At 38.7% G+C, this 18,746-nt stretch overlaps 1 protein-coding gene across 6 annotated transcripts in view; it reads right to left on the bottom strand.

The window, feature by feature from the left end:
• The window catches only part of PIGK (phosphatidylinositol glycan anchor biosynthesis class K), a 184,559-nt gene that overhangs the window by 64,052 nt on the left and 101,761 nt on the right, over nt 1–18,746 (bottom strand). The window lies entirely within an intron of this gene.

Here is an 18,746-nt window from a genome sequence, read left to right as displayed (position 1 = left end):
TACCACATCTTTATGAAAAACTCAGTTCACTTCTCAACCTATGGTTGCACAGTGAGTCGCTCTAATAACATAGATTAATTATGTGACTTTTAATTGCAATATATCAATTCTCAGAATTTGATGGCCTCAGCCATTCTCTACTTGTACATTTCATCTACTTATGTTCTCTACTTGTACTTCTAATATCATGGGCTAAAAAATTGTACAGCCTTTTTTTCCTCATTTCTGATTAAGGGATGCTGACTTTTTTTTAAAAAAAATCACCTTCTAACCATGTAAAAGTCAATATCCTGATGGGATCTTACTTTTTTTTTTTTCCAGAATAAACCAGATAAAATGTCATATTCTAGTAAATAACTAAAATTAAATGACAACACTTCATTCCTCATTTGTTAATGTGTATCTTATGTTTTCTTGAGGAAAACCCTTAATTTTTTTGAAAAACCTTAATTAATCAAAACTAGGTAACATGGACATTATTCTGTTTTTACTTAGTATTAATAAACCTGGATATAGAACTGGTGAATAAAAAAGACACAAACTTTAAAAATACACTGATTAGATTAGATACTGATGAATACCACTGAATGCAGATTGGAGAAAATAAAATATTTTAAAAGAAAAACTTGTGCTTATTTAAAAATTATCAGATATTATAATGTGAGACAATTGAAATAATAATATACAGTTATTTATCAATTATGATTGGTACAATGAATGAAAATTAATCTTGCATGTTAAATCTGTAACTAAAGATATTGATTCCTCTAATATAAAATATAGCTTCTCTGACATGAATAGATCAGCTTCAAAGTAAACGATAATCTCAACTCTTATCAGGAAACACATTAAGGTGACTTCAGGTCAATTCAGATGACAGATTAAGTAACTCCCAGTTACACAATTTCGATCTGCTACAAATAAGTATGTAACTACTCCCAAGTATACAGCATGATCCTGAAGGGACCTGTATTTTATTATATGTATTTCGAAACAGTTTCTTCATCTCTATATGAAGAGATGCCCCAGGGCTTAAACTACTTCTTTTTCCACTGGTACTTATTTTTTTTTAATTGAAAAGGCAGATAGAGACAAAGAGAGCTCTCATCCATTAATTCACTCCCCAAATGCTTGCAATGGCCAGAATTAAGCTTGGCCAAAGACAGGGACCTGGGAATGTAATCCAGGTTTCCTGCACGCGTGGCAGTGACCCAACTTCATGACCCTTCATCTGCTGCCTTCCAGGGTGTACAATAGCAGAAAGCCAGAATTGGGGGTGGAGCCAGGATTTGAACCTAGACACTCCAATACAGGATGTGGACATTTCAAGCAGCATCCTAACCATTAGACCAAATGCTAGCACCTCCACTAGTACTTCTAAAATTGTGGTAGATCTCTGAGTTTGACTGATGTCAAGTTTATTAAAATGGTTATATAAAAATCAGTCAATTGATAAGAGCAACAGTGCATCTTACTCACTGTTTCTTCTGTCTATATTTTAAAAATAAGATGTTACCTACTGCACTATAAATAATGTTAACAGGACACATTAGGTATGAGTAATTTGGTTCTGCCTTCTTCACTATGCAATGTCTTTTTTTTTTTTTTCTCCCTTGTAGTTCCCCCTCCTTAGAAGTTGGTGCAAATACATAGCTAGAGAACTAACATCACTTTTCTCTTTCCTGGCTCTAGAAAAGTGTACATCACTACCTCCACTACCATTTATTTCAACCCTCAGAAAGTTAACTTTTATTTAAAAATCATCAATCCTCCACTAAAGCACACTCATGTCATTAATATTATGGGTTATACTCCATCCTTGAGACAAATATATTGAGGAAACAAAAATATTGGAAGCTATGTGACACATTTTGCTATAATTGAATATAGAAAAATAAAACACCGGGCCGGCGCCGCGGCTCACTAGGCTAATCCTCCGCCTAGCGGCGCCGGCACACCGGGTTCTAGTCCCGGTCGGGGCGCCGGATTCTGTCCCGGTTGCCCCTCTTCCAGGCCAGCCCTCTGCTGTGGCCAGGGAGTACAGTGGAGGATGGCCCAGGTGCTTGGGCCCTGCACCCCATGGGAGACCAGGAAAAGCACCTGGCTCCTGGCTCCTGCCATCGGATCAGCGCGGTGCGCCGGCCGCAGCGCGCCGGCCGCGGCGGCCATTGGAGGGTGAACCAACGGCAAAGGAAGACCTTTCTCTCTGTCTCTCTCTCTCACTATCCACTCTGCCTGTCCAAAAAAAAAAAAAAAAGAAAAATAAAACACCTTCATATTTGGCACATTTGCAAAATTACAAGGAATTTTTTAACATATTAAATATATATATATATATATTGACAAGCAGAGTGGACAGTGAGAGAGAGAGACAGAGAGAAAGGTCTTCCTTTTGCCATTGGTTCACCCTCCAATGGCCGCCGCGGCCAGCGCGCTGCGGCCAGCACATTGTGCTGATCCGAAGGCAGGAGCCAGGTGCTTCTCCTGGTCTCCCATGGGGTGCAGGGCCCAAGGACTTGGGCCATCCTCCACTGCACTCCCCGGCCACAGCAGAGAGCCGGCCCGGAAGAGGGGCAACCGGGACAGAATCTGGCGCCCTGACCGGGACCAGAACCCGGTGCGCCGGCGCCGCAAGGCAGAGGACCAGCCCAGTGAGCCACGGCGCCGGCTCTACATATTAAATATATTTTAATAGTAGGAAGGTTTTCATGTAAAATACATTCACACTACCTAATATTTGTGCTTTATTTTTAAAATGTAAGGTGATCTTTGTCATCAAATGTGGTTGGTTGTGATTATACATTTTATTTATTTTTTTAAAACTTTTATTTAATGAATATAAATTCCCAAAGTACAGCTTATGGATTACAATGGCTTCCCGCACCATAACTTCCCTCCCACCCGCAACCCTCCACTTTCTCGTTCCTTCTCCCTTTCCATTCACATTGAGATTCATTTTCATTTCTCTCTCTCATTTTTTTTTTTCTTTTTTTACAGGCAGAGTGGACAGTGAGAGAGAGAGACAGAGAGAAAGGTCTTCCTTTTGCCATTGGTTCACCCTCCAATGGCCGCCGCGGCCAGCGCGCTGCGGCCGGCACATTGTGCTGATCCGAAGGCAGGAGCCAGGTGCTTCTCCTGGTCTCCCATGGGGTGCAGGGCCCAAGGACTTGGGCCATCCTCCACTGCACTCCCTGGCCACAGCAGAGAGCTGGCCTGGAAGAGGGGCAACCGGGACAGAATCCGGCTAGAACCCAGTGGGCCGGCGCCACTAGGTGGAGGATTAGCCTATTGAGCCGCGGCGCTGGTCCATTTTCATAGTAACCTTTTCCTCGACAGTCAGGACAAGGGCTGATCAAGTCATTGTTTCTCATAGTGTCCATTTTACTTCAACAGGTTTCCTTTTTGGTGCTCGGTTAGTTGTCGCTCATCAGGGAGAATACATGATATTTGTCCCTTTGGGACTGGCTTATTTCACTCAGCATAATGTTTTCCAGGTTCCTCCATTTTGTTTCAAATGACTGGATTTCATTGTTTTTGACTGCTGTATAGTATTCTATAGAGTACATATCCCATAATTTCTTTATCCAGTCTACTGCTGATGAGCATTTAGGTTGATTCCAGGTCTTAGCTATTGTGAATTGAGCTGCAATAAACATTAAGGTGCAAACCGTTTTTGTTTTTGTTTTTGTTTTTTTTTTCCCCCAATTTCATTTCCTTTGGATAAATTCCAAGGAGTGGGATGGCTGGGTTGAATGCTAGGGTTATATTCAGGTTTGTGAGGAATCTCCAGACAGACTTCCATAGTGGCTTTACCAGTTTGCATTCCCACCAACAGTGGGTTAGTGTCTCTTTTTCCCCACATCCTCACCAGCATCTGTTGTTGGTAGATTTCTGAATGTGAGCCATTCTCACCGGGGTGAAGTGAAACCTCATTGTGGTTTTGATTTGCATTTCCCTGATTGCTAGTTAAAGACCAAAACTCAATTTAGAACTGCCATATGATTCTATCATATTGTTTCAAACAATGAAGAGCCACTTAAAAACATATCTTAACAACTTTTTACTATTTATAAAAATATTTTAAAGGAAAAAATTATAATACACTCTGTGAAAAAGCATCAAAAGCTTTTCTGAAAGCCTTCTGTCTTGGTAATTAAGATGATGAAATTGTAATACAAAGGGAATAAAGTTAATTACCAAATATCTTCATATTCAAAGCAGTATGAAGGAATCAAATATCATATTCATTAGGGATGTTTGCTTTCTAAATATGACAAATTTTAAGTCCCTTTGACTTGTGAAAGAAAGATGTACTTATCAAGCTGTTTCCAATTACTGGTTGTTTAAGTTGTGTATAGCTAATTCTCAAGTATTCAAGGTCCAGTCACACAAGTGATCATCAGGGTTCCTTGACATTCAGTTTTCTTCCAACTGTGGACATTCCATCATCTAATAGGTTGCTCATAGTAGAGGGGAGCAGATAAAAAAAATAGTGGAGGCAATCTTCAACAAGTGAATGAGTTATATTCTAAACACTGTCTTTGCTATCAGTTTTATGGAATCAGTAATAATGTTCTTTTTTATTTATTTATATTTGACGGGCAGAGTTAGACCATGAGAGAGACAGAGAGAAAGGTCTTCCTTCCATTGCTTCACCCCTCAGATGGCTGCTACGGCCGGCACACTCCACCGATCCAAAGCCAGGAGCCAGGTGCTTCCTCCTGGTCTCCCATGTGGGTGCAGGGGCCTAAGCACTTGGGCCATCCTCCACTGCCCTCCAGGGCCACAGTAGAGAGCTGGACTGGAAGAGGAGCAACCAAGACTAGAACCCAGCGCCCATATTGGATGCTGGCACCGCAGGCGGAGGATTAACCAAGTGAGCCATGGCGCCGGCCCCATAATGTTCTTTTTTAAAAGATTTATTTATTTATTTATTTGAAAATCAGAGAGAGAGAGAGAGATATCTTCCGCATATTAGTTCAGTCCCCAACTACCCACAACGGGGAGACTTGCCAAGCCAAAGCCAGAAGTTCAAACTATATCCAGGTCTCTCAAGTGGGCAGCAGGAACAAAGTACTTGAACTATTTTCTGCTGTATCCCAGGTGCATTAGCAGGAAGCTAGATCAGAAGTGGAGGTTAGGACTTGATCCCAGGAACTCCAACATGGGATGTGGACATACCAAGCAGCAGCTTAACCCACTATACCACAACACCCTTCCCAGAAAAAATGTGCTTGAAATTCAAGCTATAAATGGTGGCTAGATTTTCTAGATAGTTCACCACAGCCTATTTAACCTTAACGAATCATAACTAAATATAAACCCTCAAAATAGAAGGTCACAAGGTAAAAATTACTCTTTTTTAAAGTGAGTAATCTGGGGCCAGCACTGTGGCCAGTTGCTGCCTGAAGCACTGGCATCCCATATGGGCTCCGGTTCACGTCTTGGCTGCTCCACTACCTATCTAGCTCCCTGCTAATGTGACTGGGAAAGCAGCTCAGAAGACAGCAGCCCGAGTACTTGGGCCCCTCCACCCATGTGGGAGACCAGAAGAAGCTCCTGGATTTGGACTGCCCAGCTCCAGTCGTTGTGGCCATTTGGGGAGTGAACCAGTGGATAGATCTCTCTCTCTCTGTCTGTCTCTTCCTTTCTCTCTCTCTCTATAACTCTGCCTTTCAAATAAATACATGAATAATTTTTAAAATATATAGTGAATAACCTGCAGGTAAAGTTTTAAATAAGCAAAGCCAACCTTTAGCACTTTCCCTATCATTTTTATATCCACATTCCTACAGATCTCTACTTGTCTTCACTTCATAGCGGGGAGCCAAATGCAGTTATAGTGGAGAAGGAAATCAGAAATAGAATTATAGAGAGGAATAGTCACCTTATAAAAAAAAAATTGAACTAAGTCTGTGAATATACAGTTCTTCCAAAATAAGGCTTCAAATAGCCAGACTGTAAATTAGACTTATTGAAATTTCATTTATCAAATTTATGTGGTCAAAATTCCTTTCTAAGAAATTTTAAATGTCCATAAGGAGAAAGTATGGCCTAGTACTTAGGAAGATCAACTTTGAAATTTATTTAATTTCTGGCTTTGCTACTTACAAAATGGAAAATCTTAGGTAAATTAGTTAAACTATTCTGAACCCCATACATTTATTCATGTGGAAAATGGGAATAACTTCAATTACACCAGTTATTTTCTTTTTTAAATTTTATTTCAGAATAGTTTTTAATTTATAAAACAAAAATTATAAGGTAGTACTACAAAGACGTACCAGTTATTTTCTGATGATGATGATTACCAATTGTGAAATAAGAAGTTTTGCAGCTGCATAACAAAATGAAATGAAGCAGATAAAGAGAGAGTTAAGGGAGAGAATAAATGGGAATTAAAATCCAGTAATATATGAATATTGTGAGAGAGAGGGAGCGAGAGAAAATGATGGGGGGAGGAGAAAACAGAGGGAGGGGAAAAAGAGGGATGGTAAGCATGCCCATCTCCATGCTGCACCAGCTATTCTCATTTTCTAAATTTTCACAAATTTCATGGAAACAAGTATCTGCTTTTATTTATGAATACTAATGACTAATGAGGCTCAGATTTTCATTTCTAATATAGGAATTCAATATATAATAAAGTAGTATGATGACAAATTTATGGATGGATCAAAAACTTTCCAACTTAGATAAAGCTGATGAAATACCATTATTGAAATTTTGATCACTATTATCAAACAGCTTTATAGTTCCATTTATTCTCTGAGAAGTGGCATTTTTAGAAGTGACTGTCATAAGTTATAAAATGAAAGGTTACTTTATATTAATTTAAAAACATATCCTAATTGAATTAAAAGAATAGCTCAAGCCTTCAAGTAGTTTAATTTTCATTACTGGCCATACAATCTCAATGAAAACAAAGGAACGGTATTTTATTTTTCATTACACTTAAAGTTTCTATGGTTAGGGAAAACTCCATAAGATTTTAAAGCAATATAAGTTAGTCAGTCCCCAGGCAGAGAGAGTGATATAGATTGAGCACTCTTTTGATGAGTTTCCAGATATCGATAATTCAATAACTACATTTTTCAAAAGAAGGTATCAGAGGACTTTCTATTTGATAGACATTTCAGTCAACCTTTAGTAAAGTTTATCTATAATAGGGTAGGCATTACTCAAATTGAAAAACATTAAAATGCCAAAATAGTTATAGAAGAATAAAATGAAGAAGAGTAATCATAAACAAGGACAGGAGAACTCAAAATGTACCCCCAATCCATGCCTTATAATGACAGGAGCTAGAACTGCAGAGTCAAAGGCAACATTCAAAAAGTCAAAAAGTGAGAAGAGATTCTCAATTATAGACATTTTGAAAGATCACACTTCTAAGGTTAAGAGGCTGGATTATATAAATAAAAGTTTGTACAGGCAGTCATAGCTAATAATTTCCTACAGCATACTATGGTTCCATAACAGACATGGTAAATAATTACCTGCACCTCAATGGGAGGTGGCACTGCCCTCCACAGGAAGCACGAGAGTTCGGAAGAGGTGAGGGCATTTTTTGGTATCACACTGACTGAGGAATGCTACTGGCAATCAGTGTTTTTAAAGATCAGAGATGCCAAACACCCTGCAATGCACACAGCGGGCCTACACAATAAAACTGCCCTAGCAAATGCCAATAATGTCCCCAAAGAAAGACAATGGGCACACCAGGATACTAAATGAACTGGTTATAGTAGAAAAAAAAAATATTTAGGACTAAAAAGGTGTAACAACAGATGAAACCAGATTGTGCAAGATAATCTAGGTTTTAAGTGGGGGCCTACAAGTTCACTCCAGTCTTCTTTCCAAGAAACTAAATCTGTAATGGCTGTGCAGCTTGTCAAATATAAGACAACAGTAAGATTATACTATACCACTGCACACACATACGGTTTGCAGTGATGCATTAAAACAGAAATCTTGCAATCTACTAATGTCACCAAAAAAGGATATGTAAGAAGTCTGTTAATTCAAATAGGGAGATCTAGAAAAGGCCTGGAATATGGTTAAGAACATACAAAGAAAGACAATAGATAATATTCTTATTTCAAAGCAAAAATAGCCATTTGAATAAGTTTTTCTAAACATATAAAACATACATAAGTTTATGGTTTTGTTTACACAGAGCTTTTGTCTTACTGGAAGGGCTAAATTAATGATGAAGATAAAACTTACTTCATGATGTTGAGTTCCAGAATTTAATCTCTCACACATTTTAATTTTTATTTTATTTATTTTTATTTTTATTTTATTTTTTTGACAGGCAGAGTAGACAGTGAGAGAGAGAGAGACAGAGAGAAAGGTCTTCCTTTGCCATTGGTTCACCCTCCAATGGCCGCTGCAGCCAGCGCGCTGCGGCCGGCACACCGCGCTGAACTGAAGGCAAGAGCCAGGTGCTTCTCCTGGTCTCCCATGGGGTGCAGGGTCAAGCACTTGGACCATCCTCCACTGCACTCCCTGGCCACAGCAGAGAGCTGGCCTGGAAGAGGGGCAACCGGGACAGAACCCAGCGCCCCGACCTGGACTAGAACCCGGTGTGCCGGCACCACTAGGCGGAGGATTAGCCTGTTGAGCCACAGCGACGGCAATCTCTCACACATTTTAAACCTCAAGTAAGGAACTACCAAAATATCTCTATTCAAGCTTTTTTAACTCTTGCCATATATGCTTGCTTAATATAGGAATGGGCTAAAAAGTAAAGATCAATTTAATTTCACAAAAGGATTAATAATTATGAGGACCAAGAACAGAGAGACTACTGGGAGGTTTAAACTCTGTATTTACTGAGCCACACCAAACCTCTGATACTTTCATAGACTACTGTAGTAAACTCATCCTTAGGTTGAAAATTTTTCAACAATTATCATTTCATTATTACAACTATGTAACTATTGTTTGAACTGACTCATAAAATATACTGATACTATTTTCCTGTACTATCCTATTACTCTAGTTAACAGTTTATTCTGTTGGTTTAATATTACTCCATGTAGTTACAACTAAATCTCTTTTTTTATTGTTTAGTGAGACATAGTACAACCATATTTTATTGTTATTCTTAAATCCTGTATAGATTGCTTTCAGGTATATGACATATACTAGAAAAATAGATGATAGATACATAATAGTGTACTTGGAAATATTTACAGATAACAATACAACAAATCAAAACTTATGGGATACAACAAAAACAGTGTTAAGAGTAAAGTTTACAGCAATAGCTGCCTACATCAAGAAACTGGAAAGGCACCAAACAAATGAGCTTTCAATGCATCTCAAGGATCTAGAAAAACTGCAGCAAACCAGACCCAAAACTAGTAGGAGAAGAAAAATAATTAAAATTAGAGAAGAAATCAACAGGATTGAATAAAAAAAAATTACAAAAGATCAGCCAAACGAAGAGCTGGTTTTTTGAAAAAATAAACAAAATTGACACACCACTGGCCCAACTAACTAAAAAAAGAAAAGACCCAAATCAATAAAATCAGAGCTGAAAAAGGAAACGTAATAACAGACACCACAAAAATAAAGAGAGTCATCAAAAATTACTATGAAGAGTTGTGGCCGGCACCGCGGCTCACTAGGCTAATCCTCCACCTTGCGGCGCCGGCACACCGGGTTCTAGTCCCGGTCGGGGCACCAGATTCTGTCCCGGTTGCCCCTCTTCCAGGCCAGCTCTCTGCTGTGGCCAGGGAGTGCAGTGGAGGATGGCCCAAGTCCTTGGGCCCTGCACCCCATGGGAGACCAGGAGAAGTACCTGGCTCCTGCCATCGGATCAGCGCGGTGCGCCGGCAGCAGCGCGCTGGCAGCGGCGGCCATTGGAGGGTGAAGCAACGGCAAGAGGTAGACCTTTCTCTCTGTCTCTCTCTCTCTCTCACTATCCACTCTGCCTGTCAAAAAAAAAAAAAAAAAAAAAGAAAAAGAAAAAGAAAAAGATAGAGTTGTATGCCAGCAAACAGGGAAATCTATCAGAAATGGATAGATTCCTGGACACATACAACCTACCTAAATTGAACCATGAAGACATAGAAATTCTAAACAGAACAATAACTGAGAAAGAAATTGAATCAGTAATAAGAACCCTCCCAACAAAGAAAAGCCCAGGACCGGATGGAGTCATTGCTGAATTCTACCAGACATTTAAAGAAGAACTAACTCCAACTCTTCTCAAACTATTCAGAACAATCGAAAAAGAAGGAATCCTCTCAAATTCTTTCTATGAAGCCAGCATCACCTTAATCCCTAAGCCAGAGAAAGATGCAGCACTGAAAGAGAATTACAGACCAATTTCCCTGATGAACACAGACACAAAACTCCTCAATAAAATTCTGGCCAATAGAATGCAACAACACATCAGAAAGATCATCCACCCAGACCAAGTGGGATTTATCCCTGGTATGCAGGGATGGTTCAATGTTCACAAAACAATCAATGTGATACACCACATTAACAGACTGCAGAAGAAAAACCATATGATTATCTCAATAGATGCCGAGAAAGCATTCAATAAAATACAACACCCTTTCATGATGAAAACTCTAAGCAAATTGGGTATAGAAGGAACATTCCTCAATACAATCAAGGCAATTTATGAAATACCCACGGCCAACATCCTATTGAATGGGGAAAAGTTGGAAGCATTTCCACTGAGATCTGGTACCAGACAGGGATGCCCACTCTCACCACTGCTATTCAATATAGAACTGGAAGTTTTAGCCAGAGCCTTTAGGCAAGAAAAAGAAATTAAAGTGATACAAATTGGGAAGGAAGAACTCAAACTATCCCTCTTTGCAGATGATAGGATTCTTTATTTAGGGGATCCGAAGAACTCTACTAAGAGACTATTGGAATTCATAGAAGAGTTTGGCAAAGTAGCAGGATATAAAATCAATGCACAAAAATCAACAGCCTTTCTATACACAGGCAATGCCATGGCTGAGAAAGAACTGCTAAGATCAATGCCATTCACAATAGCTACAAAAACAATCAAATACCTCATCTCTACGATGAGAATTACAAAATCTTAAAGAAAGAAATAGAAGAGGATACCAAAAAATGGAAAAATCTTCCATGCTCATGGATTGGAAGAATCAACATCATCAAAATGTCCATTCTCCCAAAAGCAATTTATAGATTCAATGCAATTCCAATCAAAATACCAAAGACATTCTTCTCAGATCTGGAAAAAATTATGGTGGAATTCATATGGAGGCACAGGAGGCCTCAAATAGCTAAAGCAATCTTGTACAACAAGTAAATCTCTTAAATCAAAAACTTGTCTTATTATGGTCGAACACATTGGACAAGTTAGCATCATACTACTGATCCCATGTGCCCATTTTCGAGTCCTCTATTGTCCTGCTCCAACTTAAACTCTTGACTCTTTAAACTTCTACACAGCTGTCACCCCAAGTTTTCTCCCCTTTACCATCAATCTGAGAATTTCACCAGCAATCTCACTTGTGTGAACAATTTCTTATGCCCTGGGTATCATTTCGGGTTTTTTGTTTTATTCTTTCCTTCAAAGAATCAAATATTCAGTGATTTCTTGAGTAGAGATAAACACAAAAGAAAAAAGTATTTATTGAGACTTGGAATATCGTGATACGTGAAAGATGATTTGGAAACACATAGGTTCTTAAGCAGTAAATTACTTTTTCACATATTTTGGAGATAGCTTCCCTGTTTCAAGTGCTCTATGGGAAACTCTGAGGATATTCTGACTCTTTTTGTTGTTATTGTACCCTTCTTTTCATTCTGGAATATTTATTTTTTTACTGATGTAAAATTTCAAAGATTGATCCTTATTATGGGATACACTTGCTACTCATTGTGCTGAGCATTTAATGAACTATGGAATTCTGAAAAATATTTCTTCTAATCTTTGTTTAATATACTGTCCCCTCCATGTTTTCTCTCTGCTTTTTCTAGTAGGTTTATTATATTAGTTAGATGTTAGGTCGCATTAGTTATTGTCTAAAACTCTGAAGGGGCCGAAGTATGCCACATTTCCAAGTTACCAAACTAGCTAGTTGACTGGCATAAGACTCCTGTCAAAGACAAAGGACTTTATTGCATCAGCATGAGCTTCATGTGTGACCAGTTCACTTTATCCCCCAAGTCTCACAGAGGCAACTGCAGTGGGAGATCCAGGTAGATGCTATGCACAGGTGTTAGCTAACAGGCAAGGAATCCCAAGATTAGGAAATCTCAAATACTTTTTAGGAGGCTGCAACAAACCTGCGCAACCCTTGCTCTCAAGAGAGACTTATTATTATAATGGAAAGCCTCTGTTAACAAGATGTACAGAATGCAAAGAGACACAGATAGGGAATGTGGTATGGACTAAAGAGGTGCCCGTGACACTGGTAAGAAGTGCTCGATGGCCAGCGTCAAGGCTTACTAGGCTAATCCTCTGCCTGCGGCGCTGGCACTCCGGGTTCTAGTCCGGGTCAGGGCACCAGTTCTGTCCTGGTTGCTCCTCTTCCAGTCCATCTCTCTGCTGTGGCCCGGGAGGGCAGTGGAGAATGGCCCCAAGTGCTTGGGCCCTGCACCCGCATGGGAGACCAGGAGGAAGCACCTGGCTCCTGGCTTCAGATCAGTGCAGCGTACTGGCCATAGCAGCCATTTGGGGAGTGAACTAATAGAAGGAAGACCTTTCTCTCTCTCTCACTAACTCTGCCTGCCAAAAAAAAAAAAAAAAAAAAAAAAAAAAAAAAAAAAAAAGAAAGAAAGAAAGAAAGAAAAGAAATCTAAAACACTGCTGGGAATCTATAGGACTATAAAACGAACTAACATATCAGTTCTAGGAGTTCCTGAACGCGTGGAAAGAAAGAATTAAAAGGCCTTTTTAGTGAATAATAACAGAAAAACTCCCTAGGTAGGAGAAAGAAAGGAACATTTAAGTACAAGAAGCACATGGGCCGGCGCCGCGGCTCACTAGGCTAATCCTCCGCCTAGCGGCGCCGGCACACCGGGTTCTAGTCCCGGTCGGGGCGCCGGATTCTGTCCCGGTTGCCCCTCTTCCAGGCCAGCCCTCTGCTGTGGCCAGGGAGTGCAGTGGAGGATGGCCCAGGTGCTTGGGCCCTGCACCCCATGGGAGACCAAGGAAAAGCACCTGGCTCCTGGCTCCTGCCATCGGATCAGCGCAGTGCGCCGGCCGCGGCGGCCATTGGAGGGTGAACCAACGGCAAAGGAAGACCTTTCTCTCTGTCTCTCTCTCTCACTGTCCACTCTGCCTGTCAAAAAAAAAAAAAAAAAAAAAAAAAAAGAAGCACATGGTACTCCTAATAGACATGACCAGAAAAGATCTATGCCATGACACATTGTAATCAAACTCACCATAGTAAAACATAAAAAGAAGATTCTAAAATGTTCACAAGAGAAATGCCAGATTACTTTCAGTGGATCCAATTAGACTCACGGAGGACTTCAAGTCAGAAACCCTACAACCTGGGAGAAAAAGGCAAGATATACTCCAAATCTTAAGAGAAAAAACTGTCACCACAGAATATTATACCCTGCAACACTCTCAATTATGAAGGAAGATAAAATAAAGACCTTCCAAAACAAACAAAATTTAAAGAATTTGTCACTACCCCTCCAGCCCTACAAAAGATGCTTAAGGTTGTGCAGCACACAAAAATATAGAAACATAGATATCACTACAAAAGAAGGTAAAGGAAGAAAATCTCTTAGTAAAAGTTCAAAGGAAATTGAAAGTAAAAAATAGGAACATTTTTGGAAAAATGGCAGGGCAAAGTCATTACCTCTCAACAGTCAATTGAATGTAAATGGTCTCAATTCTCCAGAGAAAAGACACAGAATGGCTGAATGGATTAAAAAACAAAAATCATCTATTTGCTGACTGCAAGAAATACATCTCACCAAGAAAGATGCACACAGACTAAAAGTGAAAAAATGGAAAAATATCTCATGCAAAGAGAAACCAAAAAAGGAGCTGGCACTGTGGCATAGCGGTTAATCCAACACCCACAGTGCCAGCATCCCATATGTGCGCCGGTTCAAGTCCTGGCTGCTTCTCTTCCTATCCAGCTCTCTGCTATGGCTTGGGAAAGCAAAGATGGACCAAGACCTTGGGCCCCTGCACCCACATGGGAGAACCGGAAGAAGCTCCTGGCACCTGGCTTTGGATCAGCACAGCTCCAGCCATTGCAGCCAACTGCGGAGTGAACCAGCAGATGGAAGACCTCTCTTTTTCTCTCTCTCTGACTTTCCTTCTCTCTGTGTGTAACTCTGACTTTCAAGTAAAGTCAATAAATCTTAAAAAAAAAAAAAAGGAACCAAAAAAGAACTGGTGTAGCCATCGTAATATTAAGACAAAATAGACATTAACATTAAAACTGTACTTGTATTGACTGTCGAGGAAGAGTTTCATTTTCTTTTTGTTAATCATTTTTTCTTCATACTATTTGTTGAACTCTTAACACACAGTTAATCATACATGTATAAAGTCTATTGAAAATAGATCCCAGCAAAAAAAAAAAGTAGGAATAAGATAGGGAGGAGGAAGTTTGTAACTGCAAAGCTGTATGGTTCTGCATACATTCCTATGGACTTAATTCTAAGGGTACAGTTTAAAACTAGTCATGGGACTCCAAATCCCAATAAAATTGGTGGTAAAAAGGCCTCTTAATTGTTAAAGTGACCATACTAAGTATTCAAGTGAACATATAGATAGGATTAGGTGTTAAAGAGATCATATAAATAGGATCAAGTACACAGCAATAATAATAGATAGAATTAAAAAGGAGAGAATTTCCAACATGGGAAGCAGGACACACAGCAAACTTATAGAATTACATTATACTTTAAGTAACACTCTGACCTCAGACTCAGCCCTTGAGAAATTCCTGGTCCGGTTGAAAGGCCCATGAGAGCATTTCGGGCATAGAAAGCCAAGACACTGTGGCAAAAAATGTTCTACATGAAGGATCTCTATGAGACCCCAATGGAAATAAATGGCCATAAAAGAAGGATGTACTTTTCTCTAAAGGGAGGACAGAACTTCTACTTTGCTTATCACCTTGTCCAAATACTGATAGAGTTTGTGGCCTACACAGCTCATTTCAATAGCCTTGGGTGGTCACTGATGTCAGATATAAGAGTGTTAATTGTTAAATTAACAACAAGAGTCACTGTGCATTAACTCCCCATGCAGGAGCTCTGTCCTCAATGAGTTGTACTGAGAGTTAACTGTTCTCAAAACAGTTCTCAAACAGTTTTGAGTGTGTATGTGTGTGCAAATTGTTGTAATCTTTACTTAGTATAGATCTGGTCATCTGTATACTAAGTTAATTGAAAATAAAATTTAATGGAGAATGGGACTGGCAAGGGGAGAGGGAGGAGAAGGAGGGGTGGGAGTGTGGATGGGAGGGCTGATATGTTAACAAGAATAACTATATTCCTAAAGTTGTACTTAGGAAATCTGTATTCCTTAAAAAATAAAGGAAAATATATATCATGGGAAAAAAAGAATATTCACACACAGAGTTAGCCAATGATCAACACTAAGTCTAGAAGATATTCATCATTTCAAAAAAGGAAACTCTGTACCATTAGCAGTAAATCTACCCCTAGTCTGGACATTTCATATAAATATACCACACAATACATTTGTGTGATCAAGGTTTATCCATGTTCCAGCATGTAACTGTACCTCACTTCTTTTTATTGATGAATAATATTCCAATGTATGAATGTGCTATATTTTACTTACTTATTCATCAGTTCATGGACATTTGCATTGTTTCCACTTTGAGCCTAATAAGAATAATGCTGCAAGGACTATTCATTTACAAGTTTTTATGTGAAAGGCAAGTCCCCATTTGTCTCTGGTATACAATTAAGTTAGAATCATTAGGTCATATGGAAACTGTTTAAATTTTTTAAGAACTGCCAAACTGCTTTCAAAAGCATCATTTTGGAAAAAAAAAATCACTGTCAGTCTGATGAATATTAAATAATTTCATTGAATTTGCAATATACATTCCCTTACTCATTTGAGGATCTTTAATTTCATTCACTGGCCATTTTTATTTTTTCCTAAATTGCTTTGCATCTCTTTTGTCTTTTTTTTCCCCAGAGTTGTTTTGTTTGCATTTAACTTCCAGTTTTTTGCATATTATAGATAGAGAGTAGCCAATTTACTATTGTATTCTTTGTAAATGTATTTGCCTTGATTCTAGTATTTTCCTCTTAACTTTATGGTACCTTGTATCATGTAAAATATTGTTTTCACATAACGGAATATATCTTCCAGTTTTTCTATTCATTAAGAATTTCTTCCTCATTTGCAGACACCTAAATGTTACTCTGAGATTTTTTAGTCTGTCTTTATTTTGCATGCATAAATTTATTATGTATACAACATGAAATAAAAGTTTAATTGTTTTATACTAAATACCTACTACATTATTAAATTACCAAATACAATACATATTGATTCCCAATCCAAGTGTTTTTTAAGCCACAGCTCAGGTATTAGTTCCTTATAAAAATTTAAAAAATTAGTGTATCATATGCAATAAGAGTAAAATCATGAACTTTTTGTAGATATATATTTTATCTATTTATTTGAAAAGCAGAGTAACAGAGAGAGGAGAGATGAAATGAATGAAAGATCTCAGTGAACAAGACCCCAGCAGAAAGAACAGGCCATCAAAGAAGGAGGCACCTTTCTCTGAAGGGAGGAAGGAACCTCCACTGTGATATGGCCTTGACTAAGTAAGTTCAGAGTTGGTGAACTCAAGAGGCTTCCATTGCCTTGACAGCTCATGGCAAGAGCCTCCGGTGATTACTGACATCATAAATAAGAGTGTCAATTGTTAAATCAACAACGGGAGCCACTGGGCACATGCTCCCCACATAGGATCTCTGTCCTTAATGTGTTTTACTATGAGAATTAACGGTAAAACTACTAGTCGAACAGTACTCTATATCTTGTGAGGTTCTGTGGGTGCAGTCTGTTGAAATCTTTGCTTAGTATATACTAAGTTGATCTTCTATATATAAAGATAATTGAAAATGAATCTTGATGAAGAGTGGGATGGGAGAGGGAGTGGGAGATGGGATGGCTGCGGGTGGGAGGGAGGTTATGGAGGAAAAAGCCACAAGGCAAAAGTTGCACTTTGTAAATTTACATATATTAAATAAAAAAAGACTGGCAAAAAATAAATAAATAAAAATAAATAACTAAATAAATTGTATTTTGCTAGGATAACTGAAAAAAAAAAAAGGTAAATAATTTGGCAGTACAAAATGGCAACAATGAGAATCCTAACTAGCTTTTGACTATAAAAAGCAACTTAAATTTCATACACAAGAAATGAATTACTCAGATGACTGAGACTCATTCCTGTTTCACAATATGCTCATCTGTCCCTGCTCCTGCTCCAAAAGTCTCCATCTCACCTGCAGCTTTTAAATTGTGCTACCACTGAGAGTCTCTAGCATCCGATGCTGAAAGAGGTGGTGGTTCTGATTTTTAAGGTATTGTTATATATTCATCCATTCAGACATGGCACAAGGTAAGATGCTGAAAAAAATACCAAAAAATCAAGATTGTCTAGATGGATTATCAAGTAAGAAATATAAGATATGTAAATAACTTTATGTCATAGAGCAGTGACACGTTCTAAAAAATATGACACAGGTAACGTATGATGTAAGATTATTTCTCATAAAAAGAGGTGGGGGCCAGGCATGTGGCCTGGCATTTAGGACACCTGTATCTCATATCAGAGTGCTGGGTCTGAGTCTTGCCTTTGCTCCTGACTCGCGCTTCCAGCTAATGTGCCCCTTTGGAGTGAGTGATGACTCAAGTGGTTTGGTCCCTGCCACACATACAGGAGGCATGTATTAGGTTTCTGGCTCTTGGCTTTCAGCTGGCCCAGCACCAATCATTGTAAGCATTTGGTGAATGATCCAACAAAGAGAGCCTTCTGTGGTTGTCTGTTAGTCTGTCTGTCTCTCTCTAACTCTCAAACAAATACAATTTTTTTTAAAAACAGAGTTACAGGTAGAGGTTGGATATGTTATGCAAAATGCTATGATTCTATATATTATAAGTGTAAAAATATTTGTGGAATTGGCTGCACATAATTATCATGAGTATTATTTTTTTTAACTTTTATTTAATGAATATAAATTTCCAAAGTATAGCTTATGGACTACAATGGCTTCCCCCCCATAACGTCCTGCCCACCCGCAACCCTCCCCTTTCCCACTCCCTCTCCCCTTCCATTCACATCTAGATTCATTTTCGATTCTCTTTACATACAGAAGATCAGTTTAGCATACATTAAGTAAAGATTTCAACAGTTTGCTCCCACACAGAAACATAAAGTGAAAAATACTGTTTGAGTACTAGTTATAGCATTAAATCTCAATGTACAGCACACTAAGGACAAAGATCCTACATGAGGAGTAAGTGCACAGTGACTCCTGTTGTTGACTTAACAAATTGACAGTCCTGAAGGACAATGTCACTTTCAAATAATTCACTTATAAGTGAACTTCTGGCAACATTACTCATGTTTCTTAAAAACCACTTGGACAGGCCAATGTAATAGTCTCCAAGCTGTAGCACTATCAAAAAAGGGCAATAACAAAAAGTACTAACAATGACCTTTTCAACTTGTTTTGAGAACAATTAATTTTATTCAATAAAT

The sequence above is a fragment of the Oryctolagus cuniculus genome, chromosome 7, assembly GCF_964237555.1.
Source record: "Oryctolagus cuniculus chromosome 7, mOryCun1.1, whole genome shotgun sequence".
Taxonomy (NCBI): domain Eukaryota; kingdom Metazoa; phylum Chordata; class Mammalia; order Lagomorpha; family Leporidae; genus Oryctolagus; species Oryctolagus cuniculus.
This window is presented reverse-complemented; position numbering and strand designations above follow the sequence as displayed.